This window comes from Mesoplodon mirus, assembly GCF_964341445.2.
Source record: "Mesoplodon mirus genome assembly, chromosome: X".
Taxonomy (NCBI): Eukaryota; Metazoa; Chordata; class Mammalia; order Artiodactyla; family Ziphiidae; genus Mesoplodon; species Mesoplodon mirus.
Genome location: NC_138981.1, coordinates 44,157,715 through 44,184,367, shown reverse-complemented (window position 1 = coordinate 44,184,367; position 26,653 = coordinate 44,157,715). Strand labels below are relative to the sequence as shown.

Below are 26,653 nucleotides of genomic sequence, written 5' to 3'. Positions count from 1 at the left end.
TGCCTTTTGGGAGGTCTGGGGTCTTCTGCCAGCGTTCAGTAGGTGTTCTGTAGGAGTTGTTCCACGTGTAGCTGTATTTCTGGTGTATCCGTGGGGAGGAAGGTGATCTCCGCGTCTTACTCTTCCGCCATCTTGAAGTGCTCTTCAGTCCAGTTTTTTCCTGTGGTCATTTCCTCCCTTTTGCTTAAAAATTATATTTTAATTTTTGGCATTACAGAACTCATTCACGTGTACTGTATAATATTCAAGCTATTCAGAAATGCAAAAAATAGTATAACAAACCCCTTGTACCCATCGCCCATGTACAACAACTATCAACAGTTATGAACATATGACTAATCTTGTTTTACCTACTACTGCTGGATTATTTTAAAGCAAATCACTGAAATGATATATTTTGTCCTTACTTCCTTTAGTATGTATCTCTGTTTAACTGCAATACCATTAACACACTTAAAACATTAACAATATTTTTTAATATCATGTTACCTACTTATTAAACAAGTGTCCTTAATTGTCCCATACATGCCTTTTTAAATTGGAATTTTAATTAAAATAATTGTGAACTCACATGCAATTATGACAAATAATACTGACAGGTCCTGTGTATCATTTACCAAGTATCTTAGTCTATTCAGGCTGCTAGACTGGGTGGCTTAAACAACAGAAATTTACTTCTCACAGTTCTGGAGGCTGGGAAGTCCAAGATCAAAGTGCCAGCAGATCTGATGTCTGGTGAGAACCCACTTCTTGGTTTGCAGGTGGCCGTCCTCTCACTGTATCCTCACATGGTGAAGATCAGAGAGTGAGAGCTAGTTCTCATGTCTCTTCTTATAAGGGCACTAAACCCATTCATGAGGGCTCCACTCTCATGACTTAATTACCTCCCAAAGGCCCCACACCCTACTACTGTCACCTTGGGGGTAAGGATTTCAACCTATGAAATCTGTGGGGGACACAGACATTTAGTTCATAGCACCCAGTTTCCCGCAGTGGTAAGATCTTGCAAAACTATGGTCACAATCAGGATATTGACATTGATACAGTACACTGATCTTATTCTGATTTTCCCAGTTTTACATGTATTCATTTGTGTGTGTGTGTTTAGTTTCATACAATTTTATCACAGTTAGAGGTTTGAATGAAGATAGAGAACACTTCTATCACAGGAATCCTTGGTGTTTCAGTTTACAACCACACCTACCTCCCCCTCCTATACCTTTCCCTAACCCCTGGCAACTACTAACCTGGTCTCCATTTCCAAAATTTTGTCATTTCATAAATGTATTAGGAGGTGGGGCTTCCTGAAGAGAGGAGAGAGGTGGATGTCTGGAAAAAATATTGGCTGAAATATTTCCACATAAGATAAAAAAATATATATCCAAAGATACAACAATCAACAAATCCTAAGCACAACAACATGAGAAAACTACTTAAGGCACATCATAATCAAGTTGCTCAAAACCACTGGTGAAGAGAAAATCCTAGAGAAAAAAAAGAAAATGCACAGGAACAAAGAAGGATGAAAGCAGTTTTCTTGTCAGTAACAAGCCAGGAAACAGTGGAGCAAGGAAACAGTGGAGCAAGAACTTTACTGAAATTAACAACAACAAACCAGCAACCTAGAATTCTCTACCTGCAAAATGATTTTTTTTAATGAAGACAAAATAAAGACATTTTCAGACATACAAAAGTTTAAATAATTCATCATCAGCTGACCTGCACTACAAAAAATGTTAAAGGAGGTCCTTCAAGCAGAAGGCAAATGATACCAGATGGAAATCTACATCTACACAAAGGAATGAAGAGCACCAGAAATGGTAACTACAGGGGTAAATATAAATACTTTTATTATTTGGATCTCTTTAAAAGATAATCAACTGTTTAAAATTAAAATAACAATGAATCATGCCATTTATAATATATGCAGATTGAAATATATAACAACAATAGCATAAAACTTAGGAGGGTACATTGAAGTATGTTGTAAGGTTCTTGAATTATACATAAAGTGCTATAATATCACTTGAAGGTAGACTGTAATAAGCTGATGATATTAATACTATAAACTCTAAAGCAACAACTAAAATAAAACGAGAAAGTATTAAAGCTCTTAAACCCAACGAAGAATATAAAATGGAATCATAAAAAATACTTAATTCAAAATCAGACAGAAATAAAGGGAAAAGGGAAAGGAGAACAGATAGAACAAATAGAAAACAAATAGCCATATGGTAGATTTAAACACAACCACATCTATAATCATATTATATGTAAATGGCAAGTAGAGATTTTTCAATTGGATAAAAAAGCAAGATGCAACTATATGTTCTGCCCAAGAAATCCACTTTAAATATAAAGACAAAAATAGGTTAAAAGTAAAAGGATGGCAAAACGTGTACCATGCTAACACTAATCCAAAGAATTCATACATGCACCCCAATGTTCATTGCAGCACTATTTACAATAGCCAGGACATGGAAGCAACCTTAATGTCCATCGACAGAGGAATGAATAAAGACGTGGAACATATATACAATGGAATATTACTCAGCCATAAAAAAGAACAAAATAATGCCATTTGCAGAAACATGGATGAACCTAGAGATTATCATAATGAGTGAAGTAAGTCAGACAGAGAAAGACAAAAACCATATGATATCACTTATATGTGGAATCTAAAAAAATGGTACAAATGAACTTATTTACAAAACAGAAATAGAGTCATACATGTAGAAAACAAACTTATGGTTACCAGGGGGGCAGGGGGGAGGGAAAATTGGGAGATTGGGATTGACATATACACGCTACTGTATATAAAATAGATAACTAATAAGAGCCCTCTGCACAGGGAACTCTACTCAATACTCTGTAATGACCTATATGGGAAAACAATCTAAAAAAAGAGTGGGTATATGTATATGTATAACCGATTCACTTTGCTGTACACCTGAAACTAACAGAGCATTGTAAATCAACTATACTCCAATTAAAAAAAATTTTAACATCTTTATTGGAGTATAATTGCTTTACAATGGTGTGTTAGTTGTTGCTTTATAACAAAGTGAATCAGTTATACATATACATATGTCCCCATATCTCTTCCCTCTTGAGTCTCCCTCCCTCCCACCCTCGCTATCCTACCCCTCTAGGTGGTCACAAAGCACCAAGCTGATCTCCCTGAGCTATACGGCTGCTTCCCACTAGCTATCTATTTTACGTTTGGTAGTGTATATATGTCCATGCCACTCTCTCACTTTGTCCCAGCTTGCCCTTCCCCCTCCCTGTATCCTCAAGTCCATTCTCTAGTAGGTCTCCATCTTTATTCCCATCTTGCCCCTAGGTTCTTCATGACCATTTTTTTTTCTTTAGATTCCATATATATGTGTGAGCATACGGCATTTGTTTTTCTCTTTCTGACTTACTTCACTGTGAATGACAGTCTCTAGGTCCATCCACCTCACTACAAATAACTCAGTTTCATTCCTTTTTATGGCTGAGTAATATTCCACTGTATATATGTGCCACATCTTTATCCATTCATCTGTTGATGGACACTTAGGTTGCTTCCATGTCCTGGCTATTGTAAATAGTGCTGCAATGAACATTGTGGTACCTGACTCTTTTTGAATTATGGTTTTCTCAGGGTATATGCCCAGTAGTGGGATTGCTGGGTCGTATGGTAGTTCTATTTTTAGTTTTTTAAGGAACTCCATACTGTTCTCCATAGTGGCGGTATCAACTTACATTCCCACCAACAGTGCAAGAGGGTTCCCTTTTCTCCACACCCTCTCCAGCATTTATTGCTTGTAGATTTTTTTTTTTTTTTTTTTTTTTTTTGCGGTATGTGGGCCTCTTACTGTTGTGGCCTCTCCCGTTGCGGAGCACAGGCTCCGGATGCACAGGCTCAGTGGCCATGGTTCACAGGCCCAGCTGTTCCACAGCATGTGGGATCTTCCCAGACCGGGACACGAACCCATGTCCCCTGCATTGGCAGGTGGACTCTCAACCACTGCACCACCAGGGAAGCCCTGTTTGTAGATTTTTTGATGATGGCCATTCTGACCAGTGTGAAATGATATCTCATTGTAGTTTTGATTTGCATTTCTCTAATGATTAATGATGTTGAGCATTCTTTCATGTGTTTGTTGGCAATCTGTATATCTTCTTTGGAGAAATGTCTATTTAGGTCTTCTGCCCATTTTTGGACTGGGTTGTTTGTTTTTTTGATATTGAGCTGCATGAACTGCTTGTAAATTTTGGAGATGAATCCTTTGTCAGTTGCTTCATTTGCAAATATTTTTCCCATTCTGAGGGTTGTGTTTTCATCTTGTTTATGGTTTCCTTTGCTGTGCAAAAGCTTTTAAGTTTCATTAGGTCCCATTTGTTTATTTTTATTTCCATTTCTCTAGGAGGTGGGTCAAAAAGGATCTTGCTGTGATTTATGTCATAGAGGCTTCTGCCTATGTTTTCCTCTAAGAAATTTATAGTATCTGGCCGTACATTTAGGTCTTTAATCCATTTTGAGTTTATTTTTGTGTATGGTGTTAGGGAGTGTTCTAATTTCATTCTTTTACATGTAGCTGTCTAGTTTTCCCCGCACCACTTATTGAAGAAGCTGTCTTTTCTCCACTGTATATTCTTGCCTCCTTTATCAAAGATAAGGTGACCCTATATGTGCGTGGGTTTATCTCTGGGCTTTCTATCCTGTTCCATTGATCTATATTTCTGTTTTTGTGCCAGTACCATACTCTCTTGATTACTGTAGCTTTGTAGTATAATCTGAAGTCAGGGAGCCTGATTCCTCCAGCTCCGTTTTTCTTTATCAAGATTGCTTTGGCTATTCGGGGTCTTTTGTGTTTCCATACAAATTGTGAAATTTTTTGTCCTAGTTTGGTGGAAATTGCCAGTGGTAGTTTGGTAGGGATTGCATTGAATCTGTTGATTGCTCTGGGTAGTATAGTCATTTTCACAATGTTGATTCTTTTTTTTTTAATTTAAAAATACTTTATTACTAAAATATGCTAACCAAAATTTGACAGTGCAGGTTTGCCAGAAATCTTCAATTTGTTAAAAACAAACAAACAAAAAAACACAATATCTCCAAAGTATAGTAAGTGCAATAAAATGAAGTATGCCTGTAACCCAAAATCTGGAGAAAAATAGGTGCCTACAGGGAGAAAAAAGGCCATCATTTGCTTACCTGGTACAGATACTACCATATGCCATTTAAGCTAGTAAGAAGATTCAGCTAGAAATACTTAACAAATTTTTAAAGGTTATGTGTGGGTCACTCTTCTAGTGTGAAGTCCCTGATGCCTACAGGCATGGGGTGTTCCAAGCTTTTATAGGCTTTTCCTCCAGGAAACTCACCTGTGAACTGGGAAAATCAGGGAAAATCCTAAAAGAATTTTTACCATAGTGCTGGCTGGAGAACAGCATTCTGCTTTCAAAATTCTATCCAGACATATCACCACACAATGTTGATTCTTCCAATCCAAGTGTGATGTGGCTGCTTCCCACTAGCTATCTGTTTTACATTTGGTAGTGTATATATGTCCATGCCACTCTCTCACTTTGTCCCAGCTTATGCTTCCCCCCCCATATCCTCAAGTCCATTCTCTAGTAGGTCTGTGTCTTTATTCCTGTCTTACACCGAGGTTCTTCATGACCTTTTTTTGTTTGTTTTTTAGATTCCATATATATGTGTTAGCATGTGGTATTTGTTTTTCTCTTTCTGACTTACTTCACTCTGTATGACAGTCTCTATGTCCACCCACCTCACTACAAATAACTCAATTCCATTTCTTTTTATGGCTGAGTAATATTCCATTGTATATATGTGCCACATCTTCTTTATCCATTCATCTGTCAATGGACACTTAGGTTGCTTCCATGTCCTGGCTATTGTAAATAGTGCTGCAATGAACATTGTGGTACATGACTCTGTTTGAATTATGGTTTTCTCAGAGTATATGCCCAGTAGTGGGATTGCTGGGTCGTATGGTAGTTCTATTTGTAGTTTTGTAAGGACCCTCCATACTGTTCTCCATAGGGGCTGTATCAATTTACATTCCCACCAACAGTGCAAGAGGGTTCCCTTTTCTCCACACCCTCTCCAGCACTTATTGTTTGTAGAATTTTTGATGATGGCCATTCTGACCAGTGTGAGACAAAATTCAACACCCATTTATGATAAAAACCCTCCAGAAAGTAGGCATAGAGGGAACTCTCCTCAACATAATAAAGGTCATATATGACAAACCCACAGCCAACATCGTTCTCAATGGAGAAAAACTGAAACCATTTCCACTAAGATCAGGAACAAGACAAGGTTGCCCACTCTCACCACTATTATTCAATATAGTGTTGGAAGCTTTAGCCACAGCAATCAGAGAAGAAAAAGAAATAAAAGGAATCCAAATTGGAAAAGAAGAAGTAAAGATGTCACTGTTTGCAGGTGACATGATACTATACATAGAGAATCCTAAAGATGCTACCAGAAAACTACTAGAGCTAATCAATGAATTTGGTAAAGGAGCAGGATACAAAATTAATGCACAGAAATCTCTTGCATTCCTATACACTAATGATGAAAACTCTGAAAGTGAAACTAAGAAAACACTCCCATTTGCCATTGCAACAAAAAGAATAAAATATCTAGGAATAAACCTACCTAAGGAGACAAAAGACCTGTATGCAGGGAGATCAGCTCGGTGCTTTGTGACCACCTAGAGGGGTGGGATAGGGAGGGTTGGAGGGAGGGAGACGCAAGAGGGAAGAGATATGGGGATATATGTATATATGTAGCTGATTCACTTTGTTATAAAGCAGAAACTAACACACCATTGTAAAGCAATTATACTCCAATAAAGATGTTGAAAAAAAAGTTTCCCTTCTCCCCAGTTTATTTTTTGTTTATTTATACATGAACAGACATAGATTCTTATATCATTCAATCAGTTTATAATCTATTTATTTATTTACTGTGCTGAAATCCAAAGGTAATTTATTAAATACTTCCCCATTAAATTTTTGTTAACTGTAGGACTTTTGGGTTTTTCCACTATGGTTTACCACAGGATACTGAATATAGTTCCCTGTGCTATACAGTAGGACCTTGTTGTTTATCCATTCTATATATAATAGTTTTCATCTGCTCATTCCAAACTCCCAGTCCATCCCTCCCCCACCCCCCCTCTCCCTTGGCAACAAGAAGTCTGTTCTCTATGTCTGTGAGTCTGTTTCTATTTTGTAGGTAAGTTCGTTTGTGTCATATTTTAGATTCCAGATATAAGTGATATCGTATGGTTTTTGTCTTTCTCTTTCTGACTTACTTCACTTAGTATGATAACCTCTAGTTGCATCCATGTTGCTGCAAATTGTATTATTTCATTCTTTTTTATGGCTGAGTAGTATTCCATTGTATGTATACATACCACATCTTCTTTATCCATTCATCTGTCAATGGACATTTAGGTTGTTTCCATGTCTTGGCTACTACTGTGAATACTGCTGCTATGAACATAGGGGTGCATATATCTTTTTGAATTATAGTTTTGTCTGGGTATATGCCCACGAGTGGGATTGCTGGATCATATGGCAACTCTATTTTTAGTTTTTTGAACAACCTCCATATTGTTCTCCATAGTGGCTGTACCAATTTACATTCCCACCAACAGGGTAGGAGGGTTTCCTTTTCTCCACACCCTCTTCAGCATTTGTTATTTGTAGACTTTTTAATGATGGCCATTCTGACCAGTGTGAGATGGTACCTCACTGTAGTTTTAATTTGCATTTCTCTAATAATTTATTACTTTATTTATTTTGAATTTTAAAATATTCTCAGATTTGGCCAGTGGGAGTCACTTGCAGCTGGAATGTTATGTCCTTTTGACATGTCCCATGATTCCTTGAGCACATCCTGACCTTCTGGCACAACAAAATGTTTAGGTTCATCCTGTACTTTTCCCACCCCAGCTCAGAATAACCCACGTCTCCTAGTTAATAATTTTTTAATGAGTTTTAATCCTGGTATATAACATAGTATGCCTACTACTAAATACCTAATATTATATAATATTTTATAGGAGAAAGAAATATAATTGAAATTTCTGCAATTCACTGTGTTCATGCAGTAAAAGTTATTCTTTACTAAAAATGAGAACTACATTGACAGATGAATGGATAAAGAAGATGTGGTACAAATATACAATGGAACACTACTCAGCCATGAAAAAGAATGAAATAATGTCATTTGCAGCAACATGGATGCAACTAGAGATGATCATACTAAGTGAAGTAAGTCTGAAAGAAAAAGACATACCATATGGTGTCACTTATATGTGGAATCTAAAATATGACACAAATGAACCTATCTGTGAAACAGAAACAGAATCATGGACATAGAGAACAGACTGGTAGTTGCCAAGGGGGAGGGGGCTGGGGAGGGATGGAGTGGGAGGTTGGGGTTAGCAGATGTAAGCTTTTATGTATAGAATGGATAAAGAACAAGGTCCTACTGTATAGCACAGAGACCTATATTCAATATCCTATGATAAACCATAATGGAAAAGAATATTTTTTTAAAAAGAATGTATATATATGTATAACTGAATCAGTTTGCTGTACAGCAGAAAGTAACACAACTTTGTAAATCAACTATACTTCAATTTTAAAAATATTGATAAAAATGAGGACTAAACAACCCTCTTAAGTCCTCCAGCTATTTTGAGAACTGCCAGAAACACCTTTCCTGGGCAGTTGAGTACCGAGTAGCAGATGTTATGCCAGGAACTGGGAAGGGAGAAATATATTATACACACCCCTTGTCCTGTAGCAACCCTGAAATGTGAAAAACAAATACAGGTAGGTAGGAAAGGTAAGTTCTCCATGAGGGAGTAAGTTTACCCGCCAGTGTTGGAGAAGCTTAAATTGGATGATAAGGCATGTGATACAAAGTGCAAAGGTATGGAAGTGAAAAAGAAAAACTATTTGATGTCAAATAGCTCTATGTAGAAGAAGAAGGGTCTATGTGACATTCAGGGAAGCAAAATGAATTTAAAATCTGAGGACAAATGCTGGACTCCATCATAGAAAAAGTAAGATTTTTTTCCTTGATCTAATGGATAGCCATGGAGGGATTATATATGCAGGGAAGATATATTAACTAACTTTTGTATCTTGAAAGAATTATAGTCCCTACTGCAATTGTATTTTATATTTCAGGATAACATATTTTAAGTAGAGATTTTTAAAAACAACATTAAAAGAGGAACTGACCATAGAGTCTTTGCACAGAATTTTAAGCCCAGACTGAAAATGGCATATTCTATTACCAATTTTTTAAAATATTTAAAAGATTTTCCAGCTTCATTGAGGAATGGTTGACAAATTAAAAATTATATATACTTAAGGTATACAATATGGTGGGGGGTTTTCTGGGTTTTTATGTTTTGTTTTGTTTTTTGTGGTACGCGGGCCTCTCACTGCTGTGGCCTCTCCCACTGCGGAGCACAGGCTCTGGATGCGCAGGCCCAGCAGCCATGGCTTATGGGCCCAGCCGCTCCGCAGCACGTGGGATCTTCCCAGACCGGGGAACGAACCTGTGCCCCCTGCATCAGCAGGCGGACTCTCAACCACTGCGCCACCAGGGAGGCCCCCAATATGATGTTTTGATATAAATATATTCTTTTTTTTTTTTTTTTTTTGCGTTATGCAGGCCTCTCACTGTTGTGGCCTCTCCCGTTGCAGAGCACAGGCTCCGGACGCGCAGGCTCAGCGGCCATGGCTCATGGGCCCAGCCGCTCCGCGGCATGTGGGATCTTCCCAGACCGGGGCACGAACCTGTGCCCCCTGCATCAGCAGGCGGACTCTCAACCACTGCGCCACCAGGGAGGCCCCCAATATGATGTTTTGATATAAATATATTCTTTTTTTTTTTTTTTTTTTGCGTTATGCGGGCCTCTCACTGTTGTGGCCTCTCCCGTTGTGGAGCACAGGCTCCGGACGTGCAGGCTCAGCGGCCATGGCTCACGGGCCCAGCCACTCCGTGGCATGTGGGATCTTCCCAGACCGGGGCACGAACCCGTGCCCCCTGCATCAGCAGGCGGACTCTCAACCACTGCGCCACCAGGGAAGCCCTAAATATATTCTTTTAACTTTGACCTACCTAAGGCCCAAGTAGCGTCAAAAGCCCCAGAGGAAAGTTAAAATGTAGGATGGTTTGCACCTGTATGAAATGAAATCAGTGAGGTGTGCACATGAAGAACCCTCCCTATCCACTGTGTTCTGCTTTGGCCCTACGCCCTCGGCTTCTTTTAGATGGTTCTAAACCAGCAGTTCTCAAACTTGAGCATGCATCAGAATCACCTAGAGGGCTTGTCAACACACAGACTGCTAAACCTCATAACCAAAAGTCTGGTGTAGGACCCGAGAATTTGCATTTCTACCAGTCTCTCAAATGATGCTGCTGGTGGTGGTCCAAGAAACATACTGTGAGAACCATTGTTCTAGAAGATGGCTGTGGCAAACCCTATCATCATACACTTATGACAAGATTACTATTGACGACACTTGTCTTTTTCATTAGGCTGACCCTCTGTTCAGTTTACACCTGTTGTTCCGGCATAATTATTAATGATGCCCCTTCCCATTCTAAAGTGTCCTGATTTGGATGATAAAGTATAAGGTTACCTCACCCATACTCCATAATGAGATCAAATTTGTTTTTGAAATTCAATTATCAGGAAACCTTTACCCTGGAAGAATTGTCATATTTTCTCCCTGTGGCCAATGTAAATCTTACAAACGACTTCATTTCCTTTCCAGCTATATCTGATAGAAAGATAAGAAACAAACTTCTAGCTCAAATTTAATTACTCTGCAGGACCATCAGGCCCAAATGTCTATAGTCCAAATAGATTCTGGTGCTGACTTTGCTCGTTCTGTCTATATTTTCTCTGACCTAAATTTATAGAGTCATACCTGGACATTTTACTACAGGGATTCTTTAATGCCCCCTAAAAACACTGGAAAAGCAGTGGGTGCAACAAACAAATACATGAATTAATCTATTAAATTAAAAACTTGGTTATTAAAAACGTGGTTATTTCCTGCTTTTCTTGGGAAGGGGCTTGGGTCTGTGAAGTCAAAGTTGCAGAGGGGATGATGTGCAGGTACATTGCAGAGATCAGATTCACCAGCCTGGAAACACCCACACTTCAGCTGGGGGCCGCACCCTGTGGGAGACCCAGGGGGCACCACATTTCTGTGGCCACAAGCTGTGTATCTGTGACTGATATGATTGTGTGACACTTGGAAAAGGCAGGTTTCTCATTGGGACCAAGTGTACAACTATCCCCTCCTAAGTCGTTTAATATCTGTCCTTGCACCCTGATCCAAGATTTCAATTTCTAGAAAACAATCATGTATGTGCATGAAGATTTAAATGCAGGAATTTCACTACTGTGATGTTAATAGTCAAAACCAAAACTATCCTTCATAAATGTTAACTAACAGTACATTGGTTATAAAAATTATGATATATTCAAAGACTCAGTATTATGCAGCTGTTAAAATTGTATACAAAAATATTTGCTGACGTGGAAAAATACTTAAGTTAGAATACAGAGCAAAGAGAGAAGGTAACCAAACAATTCTAGTTTTCATTTAAACTAAATGTGCATGTATGAATATACTAAACACTCATGAACATAAACACCAAAGCTCAGAGCCAGAAAAAATATCTGAAAGCAAAAAAATCAAAATGTTAATAGAATTTAGTTAGGAGATAACAGAGGTCATTTACATTTTATTCTTTCTACTTATTCGTAGTGTATAACTTCCTTTATATTTAGTTTTCTTTATTATACAAATAATTATATTTGTAATAATTACAAATATAACTGTATAATAAACAAAATTAAATTAATAGAGTTTTGTCATATATACTGTCTTACTGACCACATGACCCTGAGCCCCTGTGAAAATGAACCTGTCCCCAGAGGTGACAGCTTCCACAGGAAGGAGGGAGATGTGGGGCAAGGTCTGGCTCCCTCATCGTCTGCCTCTGTTCACAGACTCTCAAGGGGAACTTTTTTTTTTTTAGTCTTACCACTCGGCATGCAGGATCTTAGTTTCGCAACAAGGGATTGAACCTGTGCCCCCAGCAATGGAAGCTCAGAGTGTTAACCACTGGACCGCCAGGGAAATCCCTTGAGGGGAACTTTTAGTGGGAAACTTGGTCTTGGCTATTGTGTGGTGAGGGTGGAAGACATGGTCAGGAGACAAGGTTCCAGTCCACAGCTGTCACTCACAATCCCAGAGGCCTGGGCAAGTCATGTACCTTCTCAGGCCACTTGACTCATCTTTGAGAGGAGGAGGAGGAAGCAGAAGGGCCCTAGAGACTGTGGTCACCCTACTACGCTGCCATTCTCTAAGTTCCAAAGAAAGGGGATTTTTCTGCCCTAGATCAGGATAGAGGAGAAGTCAGCAAATCCCCAAGGATCAGGGGAAAGCAGGCTCTGGTAGGGATCAGCTGAGTGTGTGCAGAGCCAGTGAGGACTCAACGGCCTGTGCTGGGCGTCAGGGGGTAGCGTGTCCCTGGCTGGGACCGGTGGTCACCCCCACCCAGACTTTGCTCGCAGACACCCTGCAGGGAGCTGCCTCCCCCTCCTCTAGGCGGTGGGGCCGACCCTCCCATCCCACCTTTCCTCCATCGGCTGCATCACATTTTCCACTGAAACAGGAAGGGCTCTGGATGTGGGACACCAGCCCCATGGTGCTCACACAGCAGGAGGATGGTGACCTGTCTCAGGGACACCAAATATGGAATTTGCTCCTCCTGTGACACACCTGCCCCTGTCCTGAGGCCCTGGTGATCAATGTCAGGTACCTCATTTAATTTTCACTGCAACCTTGCCAGCTACCTGACAATGATTATCCTTAGGACCATTTGACAATAGAAGCAGCTGAAGCAGAGCGAGGCTAAGTTGGTTGTCCCAAGGTCACACTGCTAGCAAGTAGAAGGGCCAGGAAATACTTAAGCCAAGTTCAGCTGACTCCAAAGTGCCCATACTCAGTCACTCTGTGATTCTTTTTTTTTTTTTTTTTGGCCATGCAACGTGGCATGTGGGATCTTCCCCGACCAGGGCTCGAACCCGTGTCCCCTGCATTAGCAGGCAGATTCTCAACCACTGCATCAGCAAGGAAGCCCCTTGTTCTAAAGTGTTTAAACAAAACTCTGGATGGTGGGAGATGAGGGCAGGTCAGATCTCCTGGCTCCACCCAGGTTCAGGAAAGAAAGAGACGGGGGATACAGGAACGGACAGAAAGAGGGGGATTTTGAGGACCACCCCACCTCTAGGAGGCGTAGACCGAGACAGGAGACTAAATGGGGAACAGAGAAGCACAGAGAAATTCTGAGATGCCCTGAGAAAGATGTTAGAGGAACAGGTGTGTGAGGAATTCGTAGAGTGTCTCCCTTGCACAGGGTATTGAGTACAGGACCTCAGCTGAGCAGAGCTCAGCTGTCTACTCTGGAGCGTAGGTCAGTGGTGAGCGGGTCATGCTGGATTGTCTGATGAAGCATCAGGGCCAGCAGCCCTGCCCGATTCTTCATGGCTGTGCGCACCTTTTTCTCCTGCTCAGCCAGCTCTTCCAGCTTGAGCAACTGTGGGGGGCAAGCATGAGAAGGGGCTTCTAGGATTCCATCCCGCCCCTCAGCCCCACTCAGCCTTGTAACGTACCATGTGCATGCGCTCTAGGTCCAACTCGGCACGTCTCAGCTTCTCCCAGCAGTAGTGGTGATTGCACAGCCGTTTGGGGAGGCAACAGAAATTACCAGTGGGCTCAAAGACGTTTTTCACTAGTGGGCAACCGCACACTTCATCATCCGGTACCTGTGGGGAAGAATGAAAGATGATGAGGTACGTGAAGGGTGCCAAATGGAGGGTGATCAGGCAGGCAGGATGAAAGGAAGAGGGGAATGGAGGGCAGGCAGGCAGGCAGGCAGGCAGGAGAGGAATGGGGAGTGGTGACCTAGCAGGGGGGAAGAGAGGAATTCAGTGATTAGGTAAAGAAGAGGGGGCCAAAGGGGGATGATCAATCATGGAGAATGGAGGAAGAAGTTAAGCAGGGATGTAGGAATGGAGGTGATCCGGCAGGAAGGACGGAAGAACAGAAAGAGACCAAACAGGAAGGAGGAAGGATGGAGGGGAGGTCTGACAGGGAGAAGTAGATGAATGAGGGTTGGTAAAGCATGGGGGAGGTGAGGAGTAAGGCTGGGAGGGTGACAGGGATGGGGGCTGATCAAACAGGGAAGAAGAAGGGATTTAGGAGATGACAAGCAGTGAGAAGGTGATTGGGGAAGTGAGGCAGGGAGAATAAGAATAGAAGGAAGCCAGCAAGTAAGAAGAGAGGAATTGAGGGTAACCATGCAGGGAGGGAGGGGGGATTGTGGGGTGGTCAGGGAGGGGCTGGGAAAAGAAGGGAGATGAGCAAGCAAGGAGAAGGGAAGAATGGGGAATGGTTATGCAGAGAGGAGGAGAGGAACAGAGGCTGGTCAGGCAGAGGGAGAGAGAAATGTTGGGGGGTGGGGTCAGGCAAGGAGATTATGACTAAATAAACAGGCAGAGAGAAAAGTAAAACGAGAAAGTGATTGGGCAGTGAGGAGGGGGGTGTAGGGGAGGTCAGGAAAGGAGGAGGGGATACATAGGGATTGGTCAGGAGGTATGAAGGCAGTCAGGCAGAAGGAATAGGAGGCAATCAAGCACTGGAGGACGAGAGGAGGAAGGTGGTCAGGTAGGGAGAAGGGGAGGAATGGAGGGCGATGAGGTAGAGAAAGAAAAGTCTCACCTTGGGGTCCTTCGAGTGCTCAGGGCATAACACCTGGAGTCGCTTACAGTACCTTTTACTCCATGGGTCGTAAACATCACAGAAGAGCCCTGTGGCTCTGGGGAGAGGTTAACGTGAGGTGCTAAGGGTCAGGAGGAGGGTGGTCCCACCCTGAACCCTGCCCACACTTTGTCCCCAACCCCACCTATACCCTGCCACTAATCTGCCCACCTCTGTCTCTGAGCCTACCCACATCCTGCCCTTAATCTTGCCCACGCTGTTCCTGACCTTGTCCACATCATGCCTTTGACCCTGAGTAGCACTCACACTCACCCCTGAATGCAAGTGGGGTACGTGGACCTGAAGGACCATTTGCGCTCATACTGGGAAAAAAAAGAGTACAAATGGGAGGAATTATAGACACACACTGCATACCCTCCCATGACAAAGCCCCAAACAACACATTTGTTCCCTGTGGACCCTACGCTCCTGTCTGCAGCCAATGTCCCCCCCTCACCAGTGGCTGATGCCCAAATCTTGGCCTTTTACTGGGGATGGAAGAAAAACACAAATGGGTAGAGACATGGATGTGTGTTGTATTCTCTTCTACAACAAATACCCGGGCACCAAACCTGCCCCCCTCCTCATGGACCCCACCCAGCCAAAAACACCCTTGCCCCATCTGCCCCCAGCCAATGGTCCAACCTTGGCGAAGCAGCGCTCCATGTGGCGCAGGGCAACCTGCGTATTGATGGGTTGCCCACAGGAGACACAGAAGATCTGCAGGTTGACGCTGTTCCTGCCACGTTGGTTGCTCTGCATAGGACAGTAGAAGGGCCAGTAAAGCAGTGCAGAGTGGGGACGGCAGGGCAAGATATCAGGCACCTTTCTGCTCCACCCCACCCATTCCCACTCACCTCTTCATCTTTGCACACAGCCTGCTGCTTGCCACGCTGAATGATGGCCTCAAGTTCATGGAAATGGCACTCTATGTCCTTCAGGCGGGTGTGGGTGTCCTGCTGTTCACGGTGGATGCGCTCGAGCATTTTCTTGTCATGCTCCTCAGCAATGCAAGGGCTCTTCTGCCACTGCTGGATGCGCTCGGGCAGGATCGCATAGATGCGGCTGGAAGGGGAGACAGCAAGAATGGAATGCGTATGTGGGGGCATCAAAATAGGAAGAAATGGATGAGTGACCGAGTGGTGGATGTTTAGGATAATGAATGGTAGATGAGTGAATGTTGGTGAATGGGTGACTGGATGGTGGATGGTTGGGTGGATGGCTAGACAGCTGGGTGGGTAAGTGACTGTTGAGGGTGAATGAGTGGGTCGGTGGATGGAATGTGGATGGGTGGTTCAGCGGGTCGGTGGATGTAAGGGTGGATGGATAGGTGGGTGAGTGGACAAATGGTGGAGGATACCTAGGTAGCGGGGTAGATGGAATTACAGCTGGCATAGATCATGCCCTACTCCATGCCCTACTCGATGGAGGTTGCTTAACCTCCAGGTGCACTCACTCAGCTGCCAGCTTCATGCCACAGTCATCCGAGCAGTACTTGGAGCCTGGCCGGGTGGGGTGCACACAGTCAGGTCCCAGGCACTGCCGCAGTGAGGCTGGGTGCTCGGCATCTAGGTGCTCGGCATCTGACTGCTCTGGGTCTTCTGACTTTTCCATGAGCTTCTGCTGCTTCTCCTTCTGTGAGACAAGAGTGGTCAAGGCAGGGGCAGGGGAATCAGTGTCAGCCCCCTAACCCTGTACTACTACCCTGCATTCTGTCCCCAACCTCTGCCTCCATGCCCCTCATTCCACCATTTCTGTCACCTCCCACTCCACTTTTTTCTTCAAATTCTTCCGTTTCTTCATATCCATTGCCTGCTTCTGCAGTGCAGAATCTAGGAATGGGAAGTCCTCAGTGTCATTCATCCAGGGCTGTAGGCTAGGAAAATGCTGACAGGTCTCCCCAATTTGTTTCTTAAATGATCTCTGGACACTCCATGCCTCCTCTCTCTTCATTGCTGAGCCTCCCTGCCTTCAACGTCCTCATCCTTCCACGCAGGGGCCCTGCCATACACTCATCAGGCTTTGATTGTCAAGAGTCTAGTATATAAAAGTCCTGGTATAAGTTTCAGTACTGAGGCAGGTCCTTTTCAGACAACAGCTGGTGTATGGCCTCCTTTACTGCCAATGGCATTGCCACCACCTGGTACTTCTGGGACAGCTCAGACTTCTGTAGTTGAGGCAGGTGTGATCGAGTGAGCAGTTGTCAGGGGGACCATGGCAAAGTCTCTGAGAGTATCACAGTTAAGAACTGAGGGGCAGACCCTCGCACCAGCTCCATTCCCCCATCCATCCTGTGTCCTAGATTCACCAGAGACCAAGGACTACAAGTAGCGTTCCTGTGCTGATGGGAGGAGGGCTCTGGGTCAGCGCTAAGTGGGTGGGGATGGGCTCACCCTGCCCCAACACTCCTGGCCTCACCCTCTGGCCACTGTGGCTGGGGCCCACAGCACCTGCCTGGATACACTAGGTCTTGCCTGCCTGGGAATGACTGGCACCACCTGGCCCTGCTTGCCCACCTTATCCAGACACACTTGGCTAGTCCATCTGGCTGCATCTTGCCCAGTCGAATTCATAAGGCCCCGCATATCCACCCAGAAAAGCTAGACTCCACCTCCTTACACTTAGAGGGCTCAGCCTGCCTTGTCCACCCTCCAGGACACACCCGCTGCCCTGCTTGCCCTACACCATGGACCCAAACAAGCCTCCCCTGCCCAGCCGGCCCAGCCCCTCAGACATGCTCCGCCCACCTTTCTGTCCCGCCCAGTCTGCCTAGTCTCTCCAGGCTCCACATGCCTGACTCTGCCTTCTTGGACACACTCTGTCTTGCCTTAAGGCTCCCAGCCCTGTGGGTCCCATGCACTGCCAGGCCCTGCCCGCCTCCCAGACTCAGCCTCATATACCCCTCCCCACTTCCTGTACATACTCTGTTCTGCCTTACCTCTCACATGCTGAACCACGCCAAGCCCTGCCCCCTCCCCCACTTGCACATGCCACGCTGTGCGCTGTCTGCACACAGCGCAGCGCACAGCGCATGCTGTCTGGCTCACTCACCTAGAATAATTTGACAGTCTTTATTCTGAAAACTACTCCTACCTGAACCCAGTAATACCTACTAAAATATATAAATATACAAATGTTTTTAAATGTTTGCATGCATATGCACACACACACAAATCATTACTCTCAAAGATTAAAAGAGCAAGCACACACACAAAGACTACACACGTTTTGGTTAAGACAATTATCAACCAGAGAACACATACTAGTTTCGAGCTACAGATGCAATATTAATAAAAACTCACCCTGGCCGTAGTCTTAAAGGAAGTCTGAACACTTTCCAATGAATAAGCATCACACAGGGCACAGATAAGTTGCGTTAGAAACAAAAGCCTTAACTTTTGAAGATTGAGAAGGCATTTCTAAACTCTTGGTAAAAAAAAAAATAACTGAAATTAGAAAATACTTGGGGGCTTCCCTGGTGGTGCAGTGGTTGAGAATCTGCCTGCTAATGCAGGGGACACGGGTTCGAGCCCTGGTCTGGGAGGATCCCACATGCCGCGGAGCAACTAGGCCCGTGAGCCACAACTACTGAGCCTGCGCATCTGGAGCCTGTGCTCCGCAACAAGAGAGGACACGATAGTAGAGGCCCGCGCACTGTGATAAAGAGTGGCCCCCACTTGCCACAACTAGAGAAAGCCCTCGCACGGAAACTAAGACCCAACACAGCAAAAATAAATAAAATAAAATTAAAAAAAAAAAAAAAGAAAATACTTGGAACTTAATGAAAACGAAAACAATACATACCCAACTGTGGTCTCAGTTGACAATATAAGAAGACAGAAAATAATGATCGGAGCGCTCAACTCAAATTCGAACAAGTCCCCATACTGACTCCAAAGATACCCATTATCAACCCCCAAATCCCCTTCAATGACCCCCACACTCACCCTTCCAAGTCCCTCTTCAAAGCCCTCGCAAGGTACCTGAGCGCCCGGAAGCCGCTACACGGCGGAGAGCGTCAAGGCAGATGACGTAAAAAAACGGTGGCAAAGCGACTTCCGGTCCGAAATCGACCTTAACGCCACCCCTTCCCGAATGTACTGTGTTTGCACTTGCTCCAGACCCTTAATAACGGAGCTGCAGTACAGTCCAAAGTTTGAAGCAAATGGTTACAGAGCAACCACACAGTTACATGCACGCTGTTCTGTGCCCCATAAAGGGTACACTTGTCTCTTTTGACACCAGCACCTCACTGTTTCACACATCAGAGTGATCTTCATTGCTTTATTGTTATGTGGCAGGAAAATTGATCCCCTTATCATTTCCAATTATTTTGAATAATTTCATATTAGTACCATTTTACTATCTGCTATATAAATCATGAGGTAGGCAATGAGAAAAACAAACAAAAACAAGTAAATCAGCTTTTAGAAGTCGAGAAAGTAGAAAAAGATTTATAGAAAGGCAGGAAAAATAGAAAGCAAAATTTAAGAAGGTAGTAATAAGTTCATATTTGAAGTTTATATTTTATTACATAATCAGGAATAAAAAATTGTTAATGGGGTAAACTCTCCAGTTAAAGTCAGAGATTGTCATTTTGAATGAAAATTAACAAGTCTAGCCATATGCTGTTTATGCCAAACCTAGCAAATCATAAGGATACAGAAACGTTTGAAATAAAAGGATGGAAGAAAATTTGCCAGGTACATGCTAATCAAAATAAAGCAATGCCAATTATATTAATATCAGACTAAAAATACTAAGACCAAAAGTATTAATTGGGGTTGAAAGGGTCATTCCATAATGATTTGATTCACCATGAATGTGTAAAAATTCCAATCTTACATAATACATGATTAAAATGATGTAAAATAAAAATAAAGAAAAATATATTAGTAAAAGTAAAACAAAAGTAAGATAGAAAAAAATATTATCATTGTGAAAGATTACAATCACACTGCTCACCTTTCAGGACTCAGCTTTGGCATCACCATCTGGGAAGCTCTCTCTGATTCCTCTCCATCTGGATGACCAGCCTCTCTTCTGAATGAATTTATGGACATAATTATATAGCAAGAATATTTCTTTTATTTTAATCTTGAAATTAAGAAGTAAACAGAGGCATTGTCTGAACCCCTCACACCTGTTTTGTCACACCCATCTTCCTCAACTAGAAATGAAGGCAGGGACAATGTTGGTCTTGGTCACTACTGGTTACCCAGTGCCCAGCTTACACATGACACACAAGAGTGTCCAGTAGCCATTGATGACCTGGTGCCTTGCCTGGTGTTCTTGCAAAGTGGCAAATTACTGCAATTTATCTGGCTCCATATTATTCCTTGAAGATAAAAGCAAATAAATGCTGTAATTTACACTAGAGTTGCATTTAACTAATCATCATGTAGAAAAGCAAAGTTCAAAAATGTTAAGATGTTGCTGTTAAGAAGCTATTTTCCTGGTTCGAGCCTAGCCTCTAAAGACAGTATCCCCTGCTAAGTCTTTACAGTTTTTAATCAAATCCAGTTTAGGGATTGGGGCAAGAGGTGAGAAATTTGAGCTGAACTAAGAAGTAGTCTGTGAGCTCTAAAGGAAGCATTACTACCTCTCTATGGCTGTGAATGTTTATAAACACTACTTGTTTTGTCCAAGCTAATCTTTTAACTTCCCTTTGAGTTATTTTTCATCACTGTGGCTCATTCAAAGAATCTTGGACAGCGTTTGGCTCTTCACCTCTGACTTCAGACCTACTTCTCCAATATCTCCTGTCTCTTTACTGCTTATTTCTTTCATTCCCGGTTCCAAAGCCCTACTTCAGGTTTCCTGTATTTTACATTATAATGAACTCCCACCTCTGAGATGTGGCTGGCTAATCCATTTTGCCTCCAGGGTTGTCTTCCCAAAGGGCCACAGATGAAAAAATTATGTCACCATTCTCCTTGGGAATCTTCCCTGGATTCCCAGGGTATTCAGAATCAGTTCTCCACTCTATGGTGTGCCCATCAAAGTTCTCTATGACAGGGCCCCACTTTCCTGTGATAGACGAATCCTCTTCCCAGGCCCTCCAGGTGTCAAACACTCAGGACATCCTGGATAGTCACTCTCTTGTCAATCCAGCATGGGCTTCCACATTCCAGGCCTTTGCTCAGGCTTGTCCTTCTTTTGCTTATTCCTGCTCACCCTTCAAGACTCAGCTTTGGCATCACCAGCTGGGAAGTTCCCTCTACTTCCTTTCCAACCAAGTGACCTGCTTCTCTTCTCAATGCACTTGTGGAAATAGTTATAATAGTGAGTGGTGTTCCTCTTATTTTAACCTTGGAATTATAAAGGATGGGGGAGAGTTGCCTGTACTTGTCTGTTTTGTATTATTTGTCTGTTTTTGCCTGTCAACTTTCTGCTTATCTTTCAAGGTTAAGCTCAGGTGCCTGCCCCACTGGGAAGCCTTCACCAAACCCCTTGCTCTTCCTTTTTCAGTTTTCTCACAACACCTCTGTCATTCTTCTTTGTGTCACTGTGTGGGTTGCAGGTTTCTCTCCTCTACTAGACAGTTAAGGCAATGCTGGCGTGTGAATGACTCCCAGCACAGTGTTCCTACAACAGTTGTTGGTGACTCATATATTGGATGTTATAAAAACCAAAGTTTTAAGGTTTATTTTAAGAAATAGCCTTCACAAAGTGAGAGAGTGGCGTGGACATATATACACTACTAAACGTAAAATAGATAGCTAGTGGGAAGCAGCCACATAGCACAGGGAGATCAGCTCAGTGCTTTGTGACCACCTAAAGGGGTGGGATAGGGAGGGTGGGAGAGAAGGAGATGCAAGAGGGAAGAGATATGGGAACATATGTAAATGTATATGTATAACTGATTCACTTTGTTATAAAGCAGAAACTAACACACCATTGTAAAGCAATTATACTCCAATAAAGATGTTAAAAAAAAGAAATTATAAAGGGAGTCCTGAAGATTGAAAGGAAAGGCCAACAGAGAGTAACTTGAAGCCATATGAAAAAATAAAGATCTCAGTAAAGGTAAATCCATGGGCAATTATAAAAGGCAGCATTATTGTAACAATGGTGCATAACCACACTGTTTGTTTTCTACATGAGTTAAGAGACTAATACATTAAAAAAAGCAATTATTAATCTAGAAGCTACTATTATTATAACATTGGTTTGTAACTCCACATATTGTTATCTACATAATTTGACAGGCTAATGCATTTTTTAAAAATTATTAGCTTAAGTTTTTGAACACACAATGTATAAAGAAGTAATTTTGTAGATACACCAGAAATACAGCTACACGTGGAACAGCTCCTACAGAACACCTACTGAACGCTGGCAGAAGACCTCAGACCTCCCAAAAGGCAAGAAACTCCCCACGTACCTGGGTAGGGCAAAAGAAAAAAGAATAAACAGAGACAAAAGGATAGGGAGGGGACCTGCACCAGTGGGAGGGAGCCGTGCAGCAGGAAAGGTTTCCACACACTAGGAAGGCCCTTCACGGGCGGAGACTGTGGGTGGTGGAGGGGGAAAGCTTCCGAGTCATTTAGAAGAGCACAGGAACAGGGGTGCGGCGGGCAAAGCGGAGAGATTCCCGCACGGAGGATCCGGGTCGACCGGCACTCATCAGCCCGAGAGGCTTGTCTGCTTGCCCGCTGGGGTGGGAGGGGCGGGGAGCTGAGGCTCGGGCTTCGGGTTTTGGTCGGAGCGCAGGGAGAGGACTGGGGCTGGCGGCGTGAACACAGCCTGAAGGGGCTAATGAGCCACAGCTAGCCGGGAGGGAGTCCGGGAAAAAGTCTGGACCTGCCGAAGAGGCAAGAGACTTTTTCTTCCCTCTTTGTTTCCTGGTGCACGAGGAGAGGGGATTAAGAGCGCTGCTTAAAGGAGCCCCCCAGACGGGCGCGAGCCGCGGCTGAAAGCGCAGACCCCAGAGACGGGCGTGGGACGCTGGGGATACTGGGGCTGCTGCTGCCGCCACCAACAGGTCACTGTCCACGACCCCCTTCCGGGGAGCCTGTGCAGCCTGTCACTGCCGGGGTCCCAGGATTCAGGGACAGCCTCCCCGGGAGAACGCACGGCGTGCCTCGGGCTGGTGCAATGTCACGCCGGCCTCGGCCCCGCAGGCTCATACCGCACACTCCGTGCCCCTCCCTCCCTGCCTCAGGCCTGAGTGAGCCAGAGTCCCTGAAGCGGCTGCTCCTTTAACCCTGTCCTGTCTGAGCGACCTACATGGAGAGGCGGGGCCAAATCCAAAGCTGAGACCCGGGAGCTGTGAGAACAAAGAAGAGAAAGGGAAATCTCTCCCAGCAGCCTCAGAAGCAGCGGATTAAAGCTCCACAATCAAGTTGATGTACCCTGCATCTGTGGAATACATGAATAGACAACGAATCATCCCAAATTGAGGAGTCTGAGCCATGTGGATGAAAGGTTCTTGGTGCTGCAGCCAGAAGTCACTGCTGTGCCTCTGAGGTGGGAGAGCCAACTTCAGGACACTGGTCCACAAGAGACCTCCCAGCTCCACGTAATATCAAACGGTGAAAATCTTCCAGAGATCTCCATCTCAACACCAGCACCCAGCTTCACTCAACGACCAGCAAGCTACAGTGCTGGACACCCTATGCCAAACAACTAGCAAGACAGGAACACAACGCCACCCATTAGCAGAGAGGCTGCCTAAAATCATAAAAAGTCCGCAGATACCCCAAAACACACCACCAGACGTGGACCTGCCCACCAGAAAGACAAGATCCAGCCTCATCCACCAGAACATAGGCACTAGTCCCCTCCACCAGGAAGCCTACACAACCCACTGAAACAACCTTAGCCACTGGGGACAGACACCAAAAACAACAGGAACTACGAACCTGCAGCCTGCAAAAAGGAGACCCCAAACACAGTAACACAAGCAAAATGAGAAGACAGAAAAACACACAGCAGGAGAAGGAGCAAGATAAAAACCCACCAGACCTAACAAATGAAGAGGAAATAGGCAGTCTACCTGAAAAAGAATTCAGAATAATGATAGTAAAGATGATCCAAAATCTTGGAAATAGAATAGACAAAATGCAAGAAACAGTTAACAAGGACCTAGAAGAACTAAAGATGAATCAAGCAATGATTAGAAACACAATAAATGAAATTAAAAATACTCTAGATGGGATCGATAGCAGAATAACTGAGGCAGAAGAACAGATAAGTGACGTGGAAGATAAAATAGTGGAAATAACTACAGCAGAGCAGAAGAAAGAAAAAAGAATAAAAAGAACTGAGGACAGTCTCAGAGACCTCTGGGACAACATTAAACGCACCAACATTCGAATTATAGGGGTTCCAGAAGAAGAAGAGAAAAAGAAAGGGACGGAGAAAATATTTGAAGAGGTTATAGTTGAAAACTTCCCTAATATGGGAAAGGAAATAGTTAATCAAGTCCAGGAGGCCCAGAGAGTCCCATACAGGATAAATCCAAGGAGAAATACGCCAAGACACATATTAATCAAACTGTCAAAAATCAAATACAAAGAAAACATATACAAAGCAGCAAGGGAAAAACAACAAATAACACACAAGGGAATCCCCATAAGGTTAACAGCTGATCTTTCAGAAGAAACTCTGCAAGCCAGAAAGGACTGGCAGGACATATTTAAAATGATGAAGGAGAAGAACCTGCAACCAAGATTACTCTACTCAGCAAGGATCTCATTCAGATTTGATGGAGAAATTAAAACGTTTACAGACAAGCAAAAGCTTAGAGAGTTTAGCACCACCAAACCAGCTTTACAACAAATGCTAAAGGAACTTCTCTAGGCAAGAAACACACCAGAAGGAAAACACCTACAATAACGAACCCAAAACAATTAAGAAAATGGGAATAGGAACATACATATAGATAATTACCTTAAATGTAAATGGACTAAATGCTCCCACCAAAAGACACAGATTGGCTGAATGGATACAAAAACAAGACCCATATATATGCTGTCAACAAGAGACCCACTTCAGACCTAGAGACACATACAGACTGAAAGTAAGGGGATGGAAAAAGATATTCCATGCAAATGGAAACCAAAAGAAAGCTGGAGTAGCAATTCTCATATCAGACAAAATAGACTTTAAAATAAAGACTACTAGAAGAGACAAAGAAGGACACTACATAATGATCAAGGGATCGATCCAAGAAGAAGATATAACAATTGTAAATATTTATGCACCCAACAGAGGAGCACCTCAATACATAAGGCAAATACTAACAGCCATAAAAGGAGAAATCGACAGTAACACAACCATAGTAGGGGACTTTAACACCCCACTTTCACCAATGGACAGATCATCCAAAATGAGAATAAATAAGGAAACACAAGCTTTAAATGATACATTAAACAAGATGGACTTAATTGATATTTATAGGACATTCCATCCAAAAACAACAGAATACACATTTTTCTCAAGTGCTCATGGAACATTCTCCAGGATAGATCATATCTTGGGTCACAAATCAAGCCTGGGTAAATTTAAGAAAATTGAAATTGTATCAAGTATCTTTTCTGACCACAATGCTATGAGACTAGATATCAATTACAGGAAAAGAGCTGTAAAAAATACAAACACATGGAGGCTAAACAATGCACTACTTAATAACGAAGTGATCACTTAAGAAATCAAAAAGGAAATTAAAAAATACCTAGAAACAAATGACAATGGAGACACGACGACCCAAAACCTATGGGATGCAGCAAAGGCAGTTCTAAGAGGGAAGTTTATAGCAATACAATCCTACCTTAAGAAACAGGAAACATCTCGAATAAACAACCTAACCTTGCACCTAAAGCAATTAGAGAAAGAAGAACAAAAACACCCCAAAGTTAGCAGAAGGAAAGAAATCATAAAAATCAGATCGGAAAGAAATGAAAAAGAAATGAAGGAAACGATAGCAAAGATCAATAAAACTAAAAGCTGGTTCTTTGAGAAGATAAACAAAATTGATAAACCATTAGCTAGACTCATCAAGAAAAAAAGGGAGAAGACTCAAATCAATAGAATTAGAAATGAAAAAGGAGAAGTAACAACTGACACTGCAGAAATACAAAAGATCATGAGAGATTACTACAAGCAACTCTATGCCAATAAAATGGACAACCTGGAAGAAATGGACAAATTCTTAGAAATGCACAACCTGCCAAGACTGAATCAGGAAGAAATAGAAAATATGAACAGACCAATCACAAGCACTGAAATTGAAACTGTGATAAAAAATCTTCCAACAAACAAAAGCCCAGGACCAGATGGCTTCACAGGCGAATTCTAGCAAGCATTTAGAGAAGAGCTAACACCTATCCTTCTCAAACTCTTCCAAAATATAGCAGAGGGAGGAACACTCCCAAACTCATTCTACGAGGCCACCATCACCTTGATACCAAAACCAGACAAGGATGTCACAAAGAAAGAAAACTACAGGCCAATATCACTGATGAACATAGATGCAAAAATCCTCAACAGAATACTAGCAAACAGAATCCAACAGCACATTAAAAGGATCATACACCATGATCAAGTGGGGTTTATTCCAGGAATGCAAGGATTCTTCAATATATGCAAATCAATCAACGTGATACACCATATTAACAAATTGAAGGAGAAAAACCATATGATCATCTCAATAGATGCAGAGAAAGCTTTCGACAAAATTCAACACCCATTTATGATAAAAACCCTGCAGAAAGTAGGCATAGAGGGAACTTTCCTCAACATAATAAAGGCC

At 42.9% G+C, this 26,653-nt stretch overlaps 1 long non-coding RNA gene across 1 annotated transcript in view; it reads left to right on the top strand.

The window, feature by feature from the left end:
- Positions 1–13,922, top strand: part of LOC309796540 — a 30,371-nt gene extending 16,449 nt beyond the window's left edge. Inside the window, exon 3 of the long non-coding RNA XR_014292473.1 lies at positions 13,767–13,922. This is a non-coding gene — a long non-coding RNA (uncharacterized lncRNA). The remainder of the gene's footprint in view (positions 1–13,766) is intronic.
- Positions 13,923–26,653: the final 12,731 nt, after the last annotated feature.